Source organism: Lytechinus variegatus, chromosome 1 (assembly GCF_018143015.1).
Source record: "Lytechinus variegatus isolate NC3 chromosome 1, Lvar_3.0, whole genome shotgun sequence".
NCBI classification, from domain to species: Eukaryota; Metazoa; Echinodermata; class Echinoidea; order Temnopleuroida; family Toxopneustidae; genus Lytechinus; species Lytechinus variegatus.
The window spans coordinates 76899497-76920335 of record NC_054740.1 but is presented as its reverse complement, the minus strand read 5'-3'; the positions used below and the strand labels follow the sequence as shown (position 1 = coordinate 76920335).

The window sequence follows — 20839 nt, the reverse complement described above, 5'->3', positions numbered from 1 at the left end:
TTCAGCTCATTATCAATTAATGATGAATAAATGAGGGAACATAACTATAATGGATAAAGAATGTTCAAATGGGAAATACAAAACACAATATTCATATTATCTCCATGTCTTATATCAATCTATTTCTGGTATTCTGAAATCAATATCCATGTCACATCTCTTTAGCATGATTAACATAGTATTTGGTCATGTCAGGAACATGAAAACCTCCAGCTTATTTTCAAATGGAAAATATTTGAATTTGGAAAATATTATTTGCCAAATGCACGTTGATTTTTGTTTCCTTCTGTTTTTTTGTATCAGACACAGAATAAAAATTCTTTCAAATGACTCTAGACCTTGGCATAATCAAGATTACTACCATGAAATATAGTTATCTCAACAACTCATAGTTCAGTACGTTGTTCACGATGTTGTTTCACCAAACATGGATGTGTGTAGTACAGGATTCCTTGAACTAAAATATATTTCTCCATGATGATGACCCGCAAGGAAGACAGTCCTCATACTTGCCAACATTTGAAATCTAAAAAGAGGGACAAATTTGGCCGGGCGGCCCCCTGGACCCCCGGCCGGCCGGGGGTTCAGGGGGCCGCTTAGCTTAGGCTCCCGACTTGGTTCAGGGGCAGCGCCCCAATAGGGGCAGCGCCCCAATTGGGGCCTCAAGGGGGCATTGCCCCCTTGAGGCTAAAAGAAAAATAGCACTATGGAGGGCCATTAGATGCTTAAAATGATACCAGAATCACATAATATATATATTAATAGACACTCTACACACATGCCCCAGTTCTGTAGTTCAGTATCCATGATCTTGAAAATATTCTCCCCTGTTGATCTGTCAGAGCACTGTTGCAGTGACAAAAGTTTACATGCTACCTGACCAATATTATCGTCATAAGTTTTCAGGAGTATTGGGTACAGTTTCACGGCTCCTTGATCGGTACTGCCATCTGTAGTCTGTAAGGCTGATGCTTGACTTTACTGACCAAAGCTTTCGCATAGCTGTCTGCTAGGGTACAAAGGATGTTACTTGTTTTTGTCCGAGCAGCACTGTAACCCTTAGCAATTTTTGAGTCGGGAAAAACTTGTCTGATTCTGAACAAATCACCAGCATGCCATGGTCAGAAACATCAATGTTATTGTTATGTTCCACGAACTTCCACCAAAAAATCAGTAAATCTTACCTCAGCTCCAATGACAGAGGTATCCTCTTTGGGCATAAAGGAAGATATTTTGGACATGCGAGTCGCATCGAGATCCGCCTTTTCATTGTCGATGTGTTTTTTCTTCTCGGCGTGCCTTCTTATGTCATTAGCTCCTCCACTTGAGTCGAGATTTCAATTTTATGTCCTGCCGGCAACACATGCAAAATGCAAATTCAACGCCTTTCGTGCTTGGCTTTATGACATGAAATCGTTGTTTGTACTCCCCTTTAAATTTCTGCAACCGTTTTCCACTCATTTTGATCAAATCCTCTCTAGTTTTGCGAAATAATCCCGTTAAATCCACGATCGTCGCATACCCCGTGAACAGCTCAGCAAGCGTTAATACATGTCCCACATATAGAGATCGGTGCTGTGCATACATGCGTTGTGCACAAGTACATGGGCACTCCGCATCGCATGCAAACAAACCACGTTTTCGCAGTCTAGTCAGTCGCATGTGTACACCGGTCACACAGCGGAAAATCGACTTGGGAGAGCGATCGAAACTTGACATACCGTACACATGACCGTACATGTACCATCGGTCAGTGCAGTGTCGTTGGTGGGTCTGAACATTACGTGTATCGATAGCTCAAACCCGGAAGTCATAGACAATACTGTACACTTCGTAATATTGAACACGCGCAAACACTTTTTTCTCTTTTTTTCTTTATTGATTTTTTTTTGTCTAGGCTCAAAAATCGGAACATTCCGATTTTTCTGCTCTACAAAATTTTAAAAACGGGACAATTCCGATAAAAACGGGACAGTTGGCAAGTATGAGTCCTCTCTCTATCATTTGAATGACCTGTAATCACTCAATTCAATGGCATATCATCATCGTATGGAAAGCTTCTCCTGTAGAATATATGCAGATCTTAAGGGTCAATTCCCCAGCAGAAGTACTCCATGTATAAGCGGTACTTCATTTAAAACTCTTTGGCAAGATATCCATTTCCATGACCACTCTTGAACCTGGTCTAGCAAATTCCAGGAAAATTGTCTCAAAGATCTTGAATGGAATACCAAGGAACATTTAACAGAGGTTGGGATGCTGTACATTACATTCTACAATGTTTATGTGGTGTATGTACAGGATCATGGTGTCATTTCCTGTAGGTCACCTAGAAGATATGGAGTAAACATTCTCCTCATGAGTCAGAGAACAGACAATATGGAATCCTCCCGGGAGAACTAAAGATCTCTTGTATCCTTGATCCTCCCAACCGGGACTGAATGTTCTGAAGCACGACCATGTTTTCCTCTTCCGATGAGTCGCCATTCAAAGCCCTCTCGTTCTTCCGCCTCCTACGGTCTCGGATCGCCATTGTTGCAAAGATGTACTTGTAAATTAGTGCCGACAAAACAGCGCCAAGTACTGGGCCAGCCACATAGACCTGAATCAAATGCAATAATATTACAAGTAATAAATAAAACAAACAAATAATATCTATCATAAAAAGTCAGTTTGCAAGGAATCAAGAATTACATGCACTTGTAACATATATATTTTTCAAACAATGACAAATCTCTACATTCATATCTTATGCTCTCAAATTTGAAAAAGATGACCAGCCATTGGTTCGGAAATGTTGATGGGATGCTAGAAAATATACCAAATAAAAAGTGAGCTTATGACATCAATGGCCCACTAAAAATGTGGAGCCACACTTTCATTAGGGAGACAATGAATTATTTTCAAGAGATTGACTTACTCTTCAAATCAATAACTTTAAAAGATTCATCCTTAAATACAAGGCAAAAGCAATTTTGTGTCTCGCCCACTTATGAAAATAACCAGAAATTTCGTGATTTGCGAGGGCACTCAACAGAATTGTATCGAAACTTCATTGTGAAATGACTGGGATGGAATAACACTCGTCATAAGAGTCTTTCATGTAAACTTTAGCGTTGACCTAAAATGACCTCTGACCTTACCATGTGACCTCTGACTGCAGCATAACATGCAGGTCCCTCAAGTCCATCTACCATCCAAGTTTGGTTGAAAAGTGACTTACGGTTGCAGAGTTAGTTGTCATAAGAGAGTCTTTCATGTAAACTTTAACGTTGACCTAAAAATGACCTTTGACCTTACCATGTGACCTCCGAGTGCAGCATTAGATTGCAGGTCCCTCAAGTCCATCTACCATCCAAGTTTGGTTGAAAAGCGACTTACAGCTGTGGAATTAGGTGTCATAAGAGTCTTGTATGTAAAATTTAACGTTGAACTGAAAATGACCTTTGACCTTACCATTTGACCTCCCACTGCAGCATGACATGCACGTCCCCCAATTCCATCTACCATCCAAGTTTGGTTGAAAAGCGACTTACGGTTGTGGAGTTAGGTGTCATAAGAGAGTCATGCATGTAAACCTTCACGTTGACCTGAAATTGACCTTTGACCTTACCATGTGACCTCCGACTGCAGCATAACATGCAGGTCCCCCAAGTCCATCTACAATCCAAGTTTGGTTGAAAAGCGACTTACGGTTGTGGAGTTATGTGTCATTAGATTTGTGACGGATGGACGATAGACGATATTTGGATCCCTAAGTCCCGCCTTCACCTCTGGTGGGCGAGACAATAAATTACATCAGGAAATTTAAGTGTAATACCTCTGATTTTAGTAACATACACCTTTCATGGCGATTTCCACAGAAAAATACTTGTCAATTTTTTCCTTCATACACTTGAAAAGTATCCCTTCTAACTTGCCTAAATGCTGAAAGTGTTTATTTCATCGATTTTGTTTACATTAATAATGAGGAATGAGGAACAGGCATGAATAGATCCCCTCCTCTCCTACCCCATGCCACTCATCATAAATGCATAGGTGAGCAGAATATTCTCCTACACCTCACCTCTAATAAGACAAGCCATAATGTTGTATCCAAGCTCGTTATAACAGCAGCAGCTAATGATCTGGCTGGATTCATACTTGCTTGAGTAAATGCATACTGAAATGCAAAGAAAAGCAAAGCAAAACAAAGGAAAAAGGTGAAATTTCAGCACATTTCAGTATAAATCAACACATAAAAAAGACACAGAAGGGGGAGGAGTACTGTAACTTCTCAAACAATAGCATTATTGCATGCATCTGATTGTGAAATAGGACAACTTGAAGGAAGAAGGAGTAGGGAAAGCAAATACCTTGGATGGGCAGTCTGGAGAAACTGTTAGAAACATTTGGTGTCCTGTTGCACCTCTGTTTTCAATGCATACTTGGTGAATGCATGTTTATCAATGCATAATCATGTGCACATATTGAAAGATAGCACACAGTCTAATGAACTTTCATCCAAGATAGTACATACATGTAATGAATGGACCTTAACCAGAGAGAAGTCTATAAAATGAGGGTTGCGGAACAGCATGATCGCCAAAATCAAATGATATGGCACTTACATGTAATAATGGAGAGATACAGTGCGTCCCAGAATAAACGAAACCAAGATTGATCGATGATTTATCATAACTTATTCTTAATCAAATTTCATAAATGACCCATCATTTTAAAGCTTAGGGTCTCCTCATTCATTTGAAGAGATCAATATAACCCATACATCACGCATGAATGCGTAAAAACAATTTAAAGAGAGGAAACCAAAAAGTCATTTGGCGAGCGATATCTGACATTCTCTTTAAAATTTACATATTTGATAAGTTCATTTCCTGCCCTTTCATATGACACCACAACCAATAAAAATGCTTCAGAAATAAGTTATGTTCGTTTGAAACAGTGCTTGCATTTCAATTATTTCATTCAATAAATTTGTTTGACTGTTGCCTTTCCTTGCACTAGACAGAGGTAACAAAAGAATTTACGCATGGATGATCGGTAATGAAAAGAACTGGTTGGTCGATGTTAATCAAGCTAGCTGAAAATGACTATCAAACGAGTTTGTTGAATGAAATTATTGAATTGCAAGCACTTGATAAAATGAACATAACTTTCTTATTTCTGAGGCATCTTTATTGGTTGTGGTGTCATATGAAAGGGCAGGAAATGAATACGAAAAACTTTAAAGAAAATTTCAGATACCGCTCGCCATACGACTTTTTGGTTTCTTCTCTTCACATTGTTTTTACTTACTCATGCCTGACGTATGGGTCATATTGATTTCCTCACATGAAAGAGGAGACCCTAAGCTTTAAAATGATGGGTCATTTATGAAATTCAATCAATCTCGGTTTCGTTTATTCTGGGACGCACTGTATTATTATCTAACTATAGAAAACTGATGGAATGAATCCAGAAACCCATGAATTCTTTGAATTGAAAATGTACACTGTAACGGTAGTTGAATGCCCAAGGACTGTCTTCTACTAAGAAACACAATTTTTTTTTCTTTACTGAAGTCACAATATATAAAGTATTTATTCAAATACAATCCCCCCCCTCCAAAGTGAATGCACTATAAACTGAGAGATTAATATGTAATTTAGATTTTTCATGCTTACCCCCCACATAGTGTTCATACTATATGTGATGCCGATGACAAGGGCTCGACAGCAGGGCCAGTAATAGCCACTCTCAGGCAATCTCAGTTCCCATGATGATAGCACAACAAAGACATAGATGAAAGTCAGGATGAGCTCGATGCCAAAAGCAAGATGGGAAGATATTTCTGAAGAAGAACTGGTTGCACCAAGTGTGCCTTGTAACTCTTTAGGAATGGATCTGCATGAAAAACAAAAGAAATAACAAAACAAACAACGAGCAGTTACAACGATTGAAATTCACCAATAACATTCTACACTTTAATTCAATTTCAGTTTCAATCTCATTTTTATTGACCATTATACATGTACATACATGTATACAAAATTTGAACAGAAGACACTTGACAACGTTGCACACAAATGTAGGAAACACAAAAAAATAACAATACCTAATATGGCTGATGTGTTTTATTCAATTATGAACCATTCTCTGATCTCCTCCAACCTATTCTTCATGCACATAATAGATTACGATATTCATTAGAATGAAAATCGGCTACAATAGCTTGTTTCTTTATTTAAAATTATCCCATGTTACATCAACACTTCCTTTCATATGTGAAATGTCCAAAATCAATATTCTCTAATAGCAAGAAATACCTGTATTAATATTTTCATCTTTTTATATCCACACATTTACAAATAAATCTACAAGCAAATGTGGGAGAGTAATTGCATGGTCTGTTCTCTGTTCCCGGGGGGGGGGGGGGGGGGGGGGGGGGCACTCGACCAAAAAAGTGGTGGGGGTGTGCCGCGGGCGAGACAAAAAACGGGGGCCTTGGAGCGGGCTTATTGTAAAAAGGAGGGACCTCGGATCGGGCTTCGGAATTACAATTTTGTGAAAACGGGGGTCCTTGGAACGGATCGCCAGCGTGTGAGTACGTGCGTATGCACCCCTATGGAACGGGTATGCGTGCATGATGCAGCTAGCGCGGCCTCCGCCGGGTGCGCTCGCCCAGAGACGATGGTCGGACAGCGCTCGGCGACTGCTTTTCACCAAAATTACAGCAGATCATTGCGACCGGAACGACAAAACGAAAAATATGCGAAGCTTTGGAGCAGATTTCTTTCTTCCTTTTTCTCGATAAGAACAAAATGCTATGCCTTGGAACGGCTTTCTTTGTTTTTTTTTCTCAATAAGACAAAAATGCTATGCCTTGGAATGGAAATTTGGGTGTAAAAATGGGGGTCCCCTCCGCGGCACATACCCACTATGCATTTAAATACCGAGTGCCCCCCCCCCCCCCCCCCCGGGTCTCTGTTATAATGAATACTTGTTTAATATGACACATTGAGACAATGGAACCTATATGTACATTCTGCACAAATAGCAGACCTGTGATGTTGAGGCTGATATACATGTACATGTATACATGTAGCAGATGTTTTTCACACTAATCGATCAGATGAACGTAAACTCATCATTAGAAATATATTTATTTTCCTCTTATTATTTTTTCTCCAGATATTGTTCCATGATTCATTACCTACACATGTGCACTGTAATTACTATTATGAGTGTTGTGTACATGTGTTCTATGGGCAGGGGATAAGAATGGTTTTATTTGTATCATAACTGCACTTGGCCTTAAAATGCAGCCTGCCAGCTGGACATCAGGCAAGCTGTTCAATGAACCTTGTATTTGTTGCCCTCCCCCCTTTTTAAAAATAATTATGACTTCCAGTTTGTCTAAAAAGATCAGCTATTGTTGATGATAAAAATAGACACCATCATTCTGCCACAATCGAATTGTCTACTTTTTACAAAGCCAATTCATCCGTTGAAAAGCTTAAAGGTCAATTCCACCTCTTAAAATGTTGATTTGAATCAATAGAGGAAAATAATTTGTTAATCAATAGAGAAAAGTATTGTTTTAATACAATATTTTATTTTTTACAGTTTTGACATTATGGACAAACTTAAAGGTCAAGTCCAACCCAGAAAAATGTTTAATTGAATAAAGAGAATATCTTAGCTAGCATAATGCTGAAAATTTCATCAAAATCAGATGTAAAATAAGAAAGTTATGACATTTTATATTTTTCACATAACAGTGATATGCACAACTTGGTGACATGCAAATGAAACAGTTGATGATGTTCCTCACTTATTTCTTTTGTTTTTTGTTTGAATAATACAATATTTCAATTTTACAGATTTGACACTAAGCACCAACTTGACTGAACCAAATAGAAAAACAATGCTATTTCCACGTGTTCAGGGAGAAATTAATCACTGATTCACTTGATGTCATCACTCTTTTGATGTCAATAGTCTCATCATTTGCATACTGACCAGGGTGTGCATATATATAAATAAACTGCTTTGTGAAATTAAGTGAAACTTCAAAATGTCATAACTTTCTTATTCTACATCCGATTTGGGGGAAATTTTTCAGTGTTATGCTTGTTCTCTTTAATTATTCAAATCAACTTTTTGTTGGGGTGAACCATAACATTACAACAATTGTAATACCACATGTTCAGGGAGGAATAAAACTTTAGTTTTTACAGGATGAGAAAATTCGAATATTTCATATTTCAAACGATAAAATACAAAAGAAATAGAGAGTGTTTGATGTTATCTACCCCTCATTTGCATACCGAGCAGGACATTTTGTGAAATCAAGCAAAACTTTCTTATACCCTTTTTAGACAGGCTAAAATTTCCTTAACCCCGTACTATTGGTGGGGCTAAATGGCAATTTAGCCCCACCTATAGTACGGGGTTAAGCTTAGCCCACTTTCGTTTTACACAGAGTTTTTGCAAAGTGGGCTAACCCCACCTATAGTACGGGATTATTTGGCCCTGCAAAAAAGCAGGGTTATCCCACCAATTGCGGTGCTAAGAGCAATAGTACGGGGTTAAGATCACATGTGTAAAACGAAAGTGGGCTAAGCGCTCCCATTCATGCCCCGCAACAGAGCCGGCCCTGTTGTCCAATCAGAGGTAAGTATAATGAATATTCATGAACAGCGATCACGGCGATGAAAAAAAAAGTGCGCGCCAGAAGTCAGCGATTTTGGATATGACCCGAATGACCCCTCAGTGCGCTCGTGAATATTCATGAGCTACCAATAGTCCGGGGTTAGCGAGTTTCGTGTGTAAAAAGCAAGCATTCCTTATCCGGGGTTAGCAAAAACAATTTGACATGTGTGAAAAGGAAAATAAATAGTACGGGGTTAAGGATAGTACGGGGTTAGCGATAGTCCAGGGTTAAGAAAATCCTGTGTAAAAAGCCTATTAGAGTGTCTGATTCTGATGAAATTGTCAGTGTTATGATTCTTGGATTTTTCTCCATTCAACTTTTGGTTGGGTTGGACTTGTCCTTTGAGAAGGTACATGTACATAGCCTACAACCAGTACACCGTACAACCATTCAAAAGTAAAGATTCAGCAAAAGTCTGCTCAGAAAATCAGAATGATGCCAGATGTTCAACAGGTTGTTAGAAAGTGAAACAGTATCCCACAATCTCTTCCTTCTTCTGAAGATTCTCCCATTTTGAGTCAAGCATTGGTGACCTGGAAATTCAGGTCACATCTCTGTTTATGTCATCACTTCCACCATATCCTGAGCAAAAATAACACAACCACTCCACTGGGATAGAAAGTAGACACGCCTCCTTGAAATGGACTCCATTGTGCCTTTCCACGTTTTGTATTGAGATGTAGGATTTCGAAAAATGCTAGAATTTCATATGATCTTGAGTAAATATTATCATTAAATTCTGCCATATGAAGCATGATATCATAGAGTAAATGTACAAGGATGGCATACAATACAACTAGAAAACGAAACCTTCCAATTTGTACAGCAGGTACGACAATGTAACATACTTTATAATTCATATTTATACAATCAGATTATCAGAAACACACATGATGCTCTCTTCTGTTTTGTAAGCCTAGTTAGAGGAAATTTATTTATTTTCTTTATTTCTACAACTTAAAAAAATGAACAAGTAGGTCCTGCCCTATTGATTTTTTGATGTGTGCTATGCAACGAATATTTATTTTCCTTCATCTGTGATCAGGACAACACTTTAAGGACGTCCCACAGAATGTTTGCGCGCAACATGATCTGCGCATATTTTACACTCTGCACGCTTACCTCACAACAGATGAACAGGTGATTAATCAGCTGTAGGTATGAGCTGATTAATCAGCTGTAGGTATGAGCTGATTTTTCTCATTATCTGCACTCTAACTGCAGATCTGATGTGTTATTTTATGAATCTAATAAACTGTAATTAATACATGGACCATTTATTTAAAGTGATTGGTTAACATTGGTTTGACTTTTAAAAAATATGAGCTAGATAGAAGGTCACACTTGTCACCTGTGTCTGTGATATGTTACAAAAATGAAGCCCAGAAAAAATTGCATTCGAAAATAATTATTTAGTGCTTCAAAAATTGAAATATAAAGTGACCGGAAACTCCATCTTAATTTCATCCCATACACTTATGTGTACTATTTAGGTGTCTATAAGACGCCTTTTTACAAAATCGGGGTTTGCCTTGTAGTTTTAGCTTTTCATTCTCAATAATGGTTGTTTACAGGGTTTATTAGTTCTAATACATGCACTTGTACACATGTTTCATCTTGGTTTGAGAATTTTTTAGATCGGCTGCTCACAAAGTTAAACAATACCAAATACCTAGAGCTACAATTTCAAAATACTTTACTCTGCAGTGCTGCAAAGTATGAGTTTATAGAGTTTATAGAGTTTGAATAAATGGTAGCATGGTTTGCAATTTTTCCTCACATAGATACAAATCATTTGGTGCGTTAAGTGCTGATAGTTTGAAAACAACTACATGAACCCCTATTTTTTAATGATTACACCTCTTAGGCATACATATACCTTTCTCTACAACTTTGCAAAGTTTGATGAAAATGACATGGATTTCAATAAACTGTGGAATGTCCTTAAATACTTTAAAAGTTTGGGCAAAGGGAACTCTGTTTGGTTCAATAATGTCCAGATCCAGGATTAATCCTCTGACCTAAGAAACTGATTTCATCTCTTTTTGGATAATTCATTTTGTCAAAGAAATGAATTCAAAGCAATTAATATTTCTTCCATAATAAAAAGTGCTATTCCAGTATCAATTCCAGTCATTATAGAGTGGTATCCTTTTGAAAATGGCAAAGTAATATTGTGTGATACTAGATAGCGTGAGAACCCATTTCGTCAAAACACTGCTCGCATGAGCCATTTTAAAATGAATTTTCCATCCTCACAGTTCCATCATCTGTCTGTTGTATAGCTTTGATAGTACAAAAGTCTCTTTTCTTTTAGGGAAGGATGGAAGAGGAGAAAAGTGAGAAAACAGAAAGGTAAAGTGAAATGAATCACACAAAAAGAATGACAAGGTAACCACTCTTTGAAAAAATAAGATCACTATTCAAGTCTACAATGTATAATATGTTAACGGCAATTTGATGAGTAGATTGTAAAATGGTCGGGACATCTCCTACATGTATCTCTCTCTTGTTGTAATTATGTACAATATATAACCAGGAATTCATGGTTCTCTTCTAATAATGTACATGTAAGTTCCCCACAAAGCTGTGATTAGATTTTCAAATATATGGCCAGTTCAATGATTATCACAGATCTTGTTATAAATAGGCCTACTGTATTAAAGTAAGACCTACATTTATGTCTTCATGAATGAAAGATATAAAAAATTCCAGGTAAAAATACTGAAGAGGATTTTGTGCACTTGAGCAAGTGGCCTCCATGTACGTACATGTAAGATTTTGAATCCCAATGCACAGTGATAAAAAATTCATTACTTATAGGGTAAGTTTTTAAGCAGTTGCACAAAGCTTTAATATGTAAGAGAAAAAAGAAATGGCATTTAGCAGGGGGAAAATAAAAGGGGACTCAGGGGGATTTGCCCCCCCCCCCCGAAAGCTCAAAGGAGCCATGGAAAATACATGCACTTTGCACTTTGACTGCAATGTTACAGATATACAGGTAGGCAGGTTGTGAAAGGTACAAAATTAAAATATATTAAAATATAAGTTTTGCCTGTTTTTTTTCCAGCAGTTAATTTTTCTGGGTCTGAACGTCCCTGGCATGTTTTGAATGTTCCTCTCATTCTGAGGCATGTGGTATGTTTATTATGTATCATTGATCTTAATAACATGCCTCATGCGCAATAGAGCATGCCTACAAATTCACCTCAGGCCATCATGCATGATGCTCTTTTTCAATAGAGTATTGTTTGTGGGTGCATATTTGCATTATATTTCTGGAAGAGTAACTGCCATTAATTTTGTGTTGGCAACATCTGCATAAATTTGAACTTTGAAGTCAACAAGTGCATAATACATACAGAGCTATGGTATATATGTTCAAGCAATGTTGTAATGATTAGAATACATTATTAAGTTGTTGAAAAGGGAATCTAAAAGTGTTTCATGTAAATCAATGAAAACAAAGTTAATTTCAATAATAATCAGAAAGAGTGAGAGAGAGAACGAAAGAAAGATAGACAGAAAGAAGTAAAGAAAGAAGGAGATAAAGAGCAAGAGATTAAATCTAAAGAAAAAGAGGCACAGCAGTTTCCATTAAAGGGGTAATTTGGGCTGAAAATATAAGTAGAGTAAAATTTACAGAGCAAAATGCTGAAAATTTTATCAAAATCTAACAGAGTAATTGAACCTCAAAATTTAACTATTATAATTTTGGGAAAACAGCTATGTAAGATGTCATGAATACTCATTAGGTGGGCCGATGTCACATCAGGACCCCCACTTTCCTTTTTCTTATGTTATTACATGAAATCAAAATTATTTCATTTTTTTCACTTATGAGTGAATGATATGTCTCCCTTATAATCATATAAGTTGCAGCAATGAAGATCTAATCAATGCACCTTTTTTGTCAATCCAATTTTTCAGTTCTCAGAGGAAAAAGCTGAATAAACCTAATTTCAAATATAAAATACAAATAACAAGTGGGAATATGACATCAGTTTGCTCATTGAAATGCCTAGAACTGTTTTTACCAGAATAATGCTAATTTTTAAAATGCCATAAATTTGTTATTCCTTGTCTGATTTTGATAAATTTTCAGTGGTCTGTTTATCCAATTTTTCTTTTTCTGTCCAAATCATATTGCTTTCAGCCTGGAGTAACCTTTTTCACATGCTACATGTAAATCATGAAATACATGTATGACTAGCCAATGTACTGCTTCTCACTCACTCTGAGTAAGTAAAAGTACATTTGTATGCCATCTGCAATTCTGCACATGAAGGTATAGGGCAGTAAAGAATACCAAAACTATATATGCACGGAGCTGTAACAGGTCATGCTAATTTGCTATATGCATGTGCGCTAAATCCATCAAGTATTCAAGGACATGCTTGAATACTTTCAAATTTTGACAATAATAACCCACAATCAAATGTTGCATTGTTGTATAAATCATTGAAACCAATTTATATAACTTGTATTGCAGACCTACATCTGCATATGCCTAGACTGAAAAATAAACAAAACAAAAAAACTGACAGTCACCCTTAAAAATTGCACATGAAAGAAGGGAGAGGTGGACACCATTTTTAAACCCAGAACCATATACAATGTAAGTATGATATACATTGTAGGGTGTGTTCAATGTCAGTTTCCAAATTTAAACGGCAACTTAAAACAGGATTGAAAACATGATTACAAAACATGGATATAATGAGAAACAAAAAGTGTGTTCAATGTCCTCTATTTCCGGTCGTAAAAGAAAATGTCTTTCAAATCATGATTCGGTGGAAAATTTAAAAGTCGAGAAAATGCATATTTGTAAATGTAAAGGAGATCAGCTAAAATTTTACGAACTTGAGCATCGCGAATGCGACATTGAACACAACTGAGTTTTGAAACGTCTTCAAATTTACTCTCGCAGTGGAAACCTACACAAACAGGTGCCAGAGGGTCAAACTGCGCACTAAAGCTGCGCTAACGAAACCGGAACTTTAAAGACGATCAACATGTAAACGGCTTTATCTTTTCAACACTGAACAGAGCAACACTGATCTTGTTTTTGTTTGGTGTTTTCTAATTGAGTTTTCAATCATGATTCATGATGCTGTTTAAATGTGAAAATCGACATTGAACACACCCATAGTCCTGCACTATAACAGGTATGTTAATGTATTCGAGAAGGATAATATAAAAGCTACCTTTCCCCCTTCCTATTACAAATATTTATATGCCCTCTCTGTGGCCCTCAACAAATTCTTTGAAAATTCAGAACCACTCCATCTATCCAGGGAAGTGGAACCTCACACTTCTCTGGTACATCCACGGCCTATCTATCCACAAATCCCATGCCTCTGGCAATCACTCAGCATTACAGGAAGTTTTCACACATTGGAAAGAGTTCAAAGACAAAAGGTCAAAGAGCACTCGGAGGAGAAAGTGCAATAAAAACATTAGAAACATTTTCTTTAGATTAAAAAAAAAAGGAAAATCTTGTAGAATTATGTACTTGTACATGTAGGTACCACCAATACCCCTTTCATAAACCCAATTACTATGAATTAGGCGGCTAATAGCAGCATAATTTGGTCGTAAAATTGGAGGAGGACAAGAGTTATCCGCATTACTCTGATGCTGCTATTATCCGCATAATAGTGGCATCGGGATAAGATTTTGAGTTTATGAACGCATTTCCAAATAATGCAGATAATTGCCATGGTGCGGTCACAAGGTCACCCTTTTCCAACACAACCGCATCGGAGGGGGCGTGTCCAGTTGTCATGGCGATTATCCGCCTTTTTCAGGACGGGCGCTCGTAAAAATAATGAGGCTTATTTTCGGAGTTTATGAACGCAATTTTTATTGAATTATCCGCATTACTCTTAGGCGGCTAATTGGAGGATAGGTTTATGAAAAGGGTACAGGGCAACTACATATTGTACTTGTGAAGGGAGCTGCAGTACCTGTAGAACAGATGACCATATTAGCCAAAATAAGGGTTAAAATCCGTAAAAATATCGTGCATAATTATCCTGATTAAATGCTACATGTACATTGCAACTGAAGGCTAAATGAATACATGTAGTCAATAAACATTGTACATGTACAATGGCATGAAATGAAAATATAAAGTGACTTTATCTATTAAAAAAGTTAATAGTAACTCGTTGCTTTTGATATTGATTTGGTTGTAATAATGATGTTGACCAACTTGATGAGGATCTGACCTCTTGACCATACCCCAACTGTGATGTGCTTGTTAAATTGAAGGGGGTCTTAGTCTTGGGCGCCTATTACAGTACCCTGTTCAGACAAAGGAAAACAAATTGTACCAAAATTCAATTTGAGGAAATAAAATCTTGCACAACTAGAGCCTCTCTCATAGCTGGTTTTACCAGAGAACTATGCCTGATCAAAAAACTTGCTTGTCACAATGAGAGTTGACTTCCTAGGATTGTCAAAGAAATTGTAGGAACATACTAGGGCAAAAGTACATGTGCGTGTTGATTAAAGCCCTACATTGTACATGTACACATGGGCTGAAGAATGGTAGCTGACCATGTAAAAAATCACGATCAGATTGTAATTTTTCTGTTTTTTGTACAATTGAGTTTATTACAGACAACCCCTCTCCCCCCACTTCAGTGCCTTTCTACTTACATTACTCACACTCGCATTGACAGTTATTTGGATCTTGGAATGGATTTTATTAGAGAAGTTAAAGTTGAAAATGTTTAAATACTTACCATGGACTTACAACTTGGGGTTGGTAAGATCATGGATGTTGTACATGTAAGTCCATGGTAAAAGATACATGTATATTAACATTGTGGTGTAGGCTACATGTACATGTATATCATTTCCTGCAAGTCACTTGTTATGATATTGCTACAAAGACATGTATATGTATAATGATTATAATCGATGTGTAAAATACATTTTGATTATTGACACATAACATTTCATTCAAAAGAGTGATCATATATGAAGTTCAAGACCTGTAGTCTTCTAACACAGACTCTGTTTTCCATTTCATCTAAAATATCAAGCCAATCCCATCTTGAGCCTTGCCTTAAAATCCACATTTTCTACTGACATCACTGAATCATATGACTCAAGAACATCTGCAGAAATAACTCTAAAGGGCCTATATGCCACATCATCAAAGTCAAAATAAGAGTACTTTGAAAGTTTTAATGGAAATGAGGCTGTTGGTTCAAACTACACAAACCCTCCTCCTCTCCTCTGCATGAAGGCCAATAGTGATTTGGAATGCAAGTTCATAACAACCCTAAATCAGGAACACATGTGAAGGTAATGGTTCAATAAACTCTTTCAAAAGAAAATGTACGCCTCCAACTCGAAAATATCTTGACAATATTCAGGCCTACATCAATCAGGCTGGACTCTAAAGAACAGATAGACCTATGTATCCATAATATTAATAGGAAGCAGAGGAAAAGACTGAAAATTAAAAATATTTAAAGGGGAAGTTCACCCTGACAAAAAGTTTATTGTAAAAATAGCAGAAAAAATAATTAAAAATATTGCCGAAGGTTTGAGAAAAATTCATCAAATAATTAAAAAGTTATTAGAATTTCAATTATTTGATTTGTGACGTCATATGCGAGCAGCATTCCTACATAGCGAATGGTAAAAAATCAATGAAATGTCATTTTCTCAGAAAATTGAAAGTGATTTTCACTGTAACTTTTGTATATCAATAGACAAATCATTTCATACCAGATCATGAAAAGAAAACAAAATTAAGTCATCAGGAACCATACCAAATTTGAAATTCATACGTTTTATATTACATAACACATGGGGCAGCTGCTCGTTTATGACGTCACAAATCCAAAATTTTGAACTCTAATAACTTTCTTACTCTTCAAACCTTCAAACCTTCAAACCTCCTCAAACCTTCACCAATGTTTTTCACTATTTTTTCTGCTATTTTCACAACAAAGTTTTCTTCAGGGTGAACTTCCCCTTTAAGATTTAAAGTTCTGTCACATAATGCACTGTCTAAATATATGTAAATACATACATGTATGTACAATGCAATGTGTGTTTGTGTGTTTTTAATGAAACCACAGGTTGTAGAAAATCACTAAGACAGAGACTTCAAACAAATTTGATTTAACTGCATGCAACAAGTAATGATCATCAAATCATGTGTTTGCATTAATAGAAACATGACTGAGCAACATCGTATACATGTAGCTTTTAATATTCCTTTTCCAGGAAATCCTTTTCAAATCACCATCTGTCTCCTTCATTACTCTTTGATATTTTGATACAATGTAGGACTACATTTGTCAGAGGGTGCATTACTAATTCAAAATTACAAGTATTGAATCACAAAAGAGACTGCAAGTGAAATGGAGAGTCACTATGAGATAGGATTTCAAGCGACTTTTCAACAGATTCTTTCTCATTTTCATACTTAACTTCTCGACCCGGGAAGAATTATTTTGGTTCACTTGGACTGTATGCAAAGTTGGCACAAAAGAGGGAAGAAGGCCTGTAATGGAATCTTCTGTCCCCTTGATGTTTTGAATGCAAAAAGTAGTGCTGCATCTTTCAGCATACAACATTTATTTCAAGTCTTGAGCAACTTTCTAGACCAAATTTTCAATGCCTGTATTGTATGCATGCAGTTCCAGACCCAAACTTGCTCACAAAATCCAACGCATAGGCTACATGAACATGTAGGCCTATTGTGTTTCTCCTCGCCAAAAAATATAATTTTCTTTTACTTTAAATTAATAATATCAATTAATTTCATTTTGATTATGATTGAAATAGTGTCTTCAACAATGTCCATTTAAAATAATTTGTGATGAATACATGTTTTGTACATGATTATACAACACACTCTACTATACATAGGTCCTCAGCAGCTGATTGGATGAGTGGACTCCCAAAAAGCTAACGAATTTAGGGAATGAGGCAAAGATACAAATGAGAAAAGAAGTATACTAAAAATAAGAAGGGGAAAAGGAAAAAGGGTCATTATCAATGTATATTACCACTATCAGTCAGTCGCATTATTACACAAAAAGGACATGGAAAAAGGTGACTGATTACTTTTTAATAGTTCTTCATTTAACACTTATTGCCAATTTCAATACTGTGCAAAACATACGGTAATACTGTACATGTACATAGAGGTCCCAAATAAAACCTTTGAATTTGGGAAGAAACTTCTTTTGTGGATAAAATAACTCTGGTCAGTCGCATTACACTCTGTCTGGCATCACAAATTAGACATTTTTTAAACCCTTCCCTCAAATACATACATTGTATATTTGAAAATTTTCTTTAAATATGATATAAAATGATGGCCTTCAGATCATCAAACTGAAAAATAAAAAAAAACATACTTTTCTTTAAAAAGTACCATGAATATATTTCTTGTGTGGTTTGAATTCTTGTAAAAGGAGATGAGTAAAAAGAACCTTTTTTAGGGTAATTCTGTTCATCCTTTGTATTTACATGTATGAACTTCTATATAAGTTTGAATAGAAAATTTTTATCCCAATTTGAAAAAGAGCGAATTGATGTGAATTTATGGAAAATGTCAACTTTTGCTTGGAATCACCAAGAAGAAAATTTGGGGAAAATAATGTAAAATGTACATGTACATGTATGTTGGCATGAATATTTAATAGGTGGGCAAATCCCCACTTATGAAATCATAATTGTTTTTTTTCATACATGTTTGATTGATACATTTTTGTCTACCTTGTAATAAAATAAGTTGCAGCAATCAATATCTAATACACTTTAAAACACTTGTTATTCCAATACTTTTGGTTCTTGAAGTACATGTAGGCCTGAGTCATGTCAGAATTTTTGTTTCGAAATCTGCCAGTGTTGCTCTGACAGTCAAAATTGGGTATCCAGATAAAAGAATTCATGGAAAGGGAAGTACAAAGAAGTCACAGATTATACTGTAAATACAATATTCATTTCTATTTTACACAAACATTCATTAAAAACACAAGAAAAATATCATGGGAAGATGGTGAAAAAACTTGCTGATGTTTAAAACGAGAAAGAATATGAGAACACTGGAAATAATTGCTGTAGGGGCCATCTTGTTCTCTTTAGTACGTATAGCTAAGCTACGAGAGAGCTGGCCGCCCTCTATAAGCGTCTCGTAGCTTAGCTACTTACAAAGAGAACAAGCATTTTGGCATATATTGGCAACTTATTTCCGTTTTCTCATAATTTTCATGGTGGTCACTTAAAATGTAACGAAGAAACCTGGGTTGTGATTGGTAATATTACAATATTCAGAAGAAAATGTTTAACTATTTGTTATACATCATTTTATTGGATTGCCGGAACAGATAAAAACAAAAAACAAAACCCAGAATCTGCACACATCGCACAGGATTTGAATAAATCTAATCTCATATTATAAAATACAAATTCATGAAGACAACTATTTCACCAGAATAATGCAAATCTTTAGAATACCATTTTTTTTGTTACGTCTGATACTCTGATTTTGATGAAATTTTCAGTTTTGTTTGTCTGATTTTCCTTAATCTCTTAATGTTATGTTCAGCCTAAAGTACCTCTTTAATAAAATATATCAGATAAATTCTCACCCTTGTAGAAGAAGACAAGCTGTGAAAGCTCCAACAAACTGGACAGCAAGAAAGACAAGCCCCTTGATCACACCAACTTGCCTCGTTATGATAAATCCCATTGTAACAACTGGATTCAGATGTGAACCACTGATTGCATCAAAACACTGTGTCAATGTCGTAACTGAGGAAATGATTAAGAAATATAAACATTATTAAAAAGAAAACATTTTATAAGTAGTGCTCCATGCATCCTTAATAAAGTAATGTACAATAAAATTTGTGATTTGGTGGCATTCTTTTTTATCATCAAATCCAGAAATATTGTAATTTTTATAATTAGTTTAATAATCAAATGTAAAAAAAAATACAAAAATATGAGGGATATCATTGTCTCCCTAGCTTCTTAATTTTCTTAAAAAAGTAAAAAATATGCACTTACTTGCAAAACCAAGGGTTAGTGCCACCTGTAATTCTGATATAGGTGGACGATCTGTCCAATTGAGATCTGTCGTTCCAGCAATAAACATGAAGAGAAACATACAGAAAAATTCTGCCACAATGCAGCGACATGTCGTGACTGAACATCTACAGCACCGGCCTTTACTACTTGTACTGCTGTCATCCATTTTGGTTCTTGTAGTTTTAAGTTCTTAAATCTTGTCAAATTCCTGGCTACGTGCAATTACTACACGAATGTGTTTTGAGTTTACAGAAATCACTCATATTTGAATCCACATGTGTTTATGACTTTTCAAAAGAGAAGGTATGCAAGAGCTTCCTATTGTCCTGTAGCTGTGCTGGCAAGGCAGTACTTGTTAGAATCAACTTCAAATTAAGTTCTTTCACGATCTGCAGTTTCTCTTGTCAATTCAACCAGTCTCTGAAGAAAAAAAGACATTTCAGTATTACGATAATAAATTCATGGATAAATGATCTAGTAATCACAATAAGAAGACAGTTGGATCATGGGGCTCATTTTAAAGGTACAAATTAGGCCTAATTAAATGGCAATTAAGAAATGTAGATTAACAATGAAGATGGTACATGTACAATATACTAGCCTTAAAAAAGGGCTCAGTAAATCAAGGTTTCAATTTACACTCTTTGCTAATTATTTCTTGCAACAATGATCATTTCTCGCCAACAAAAAAAAATTACCACAAAAGACTTGACCTAAAAATATGGAACAGTTTACTGCATCACCAGATCCCATGAAAGCCTGGATCTGCCGCTGCATCACACAGGTGGCCATAACCATTTACCAGTGCAGGCAATTTTTACACACACATTAAACAGGATTATCACAATATTGTGATACAGTCATTCATATTGCATTTAGATCTAAATCCCAGGTAGCAGTCGTAGTGAGCGGATAGTATGACATTAAAGGTCAAGTCCACCTCAGAAAAATGTTGATTTGAATCAATAGAGAAAAATCAGACAAGCACAATGCTGAAGATTTCATCAAAATCAGAAGTAAAATAAGAAAGTTATGACATTTCAAAGTTTCACTTATTTTTAACAAAAA

The 20839-nt window shown here is 36.1% G+C and overlaps 1 pseudogene; it reads right to left on the bottom strand.

Moving 5' to 3' along the window:
- Positions 1–1993: 1993 nt before the first annotated feature.
- LOC121423608 lies at positions 1994–20191 on the bottom strand (annotated as a pseudogene).
- Positions 20192–20839: the final 648 nt, after the last annotated feature.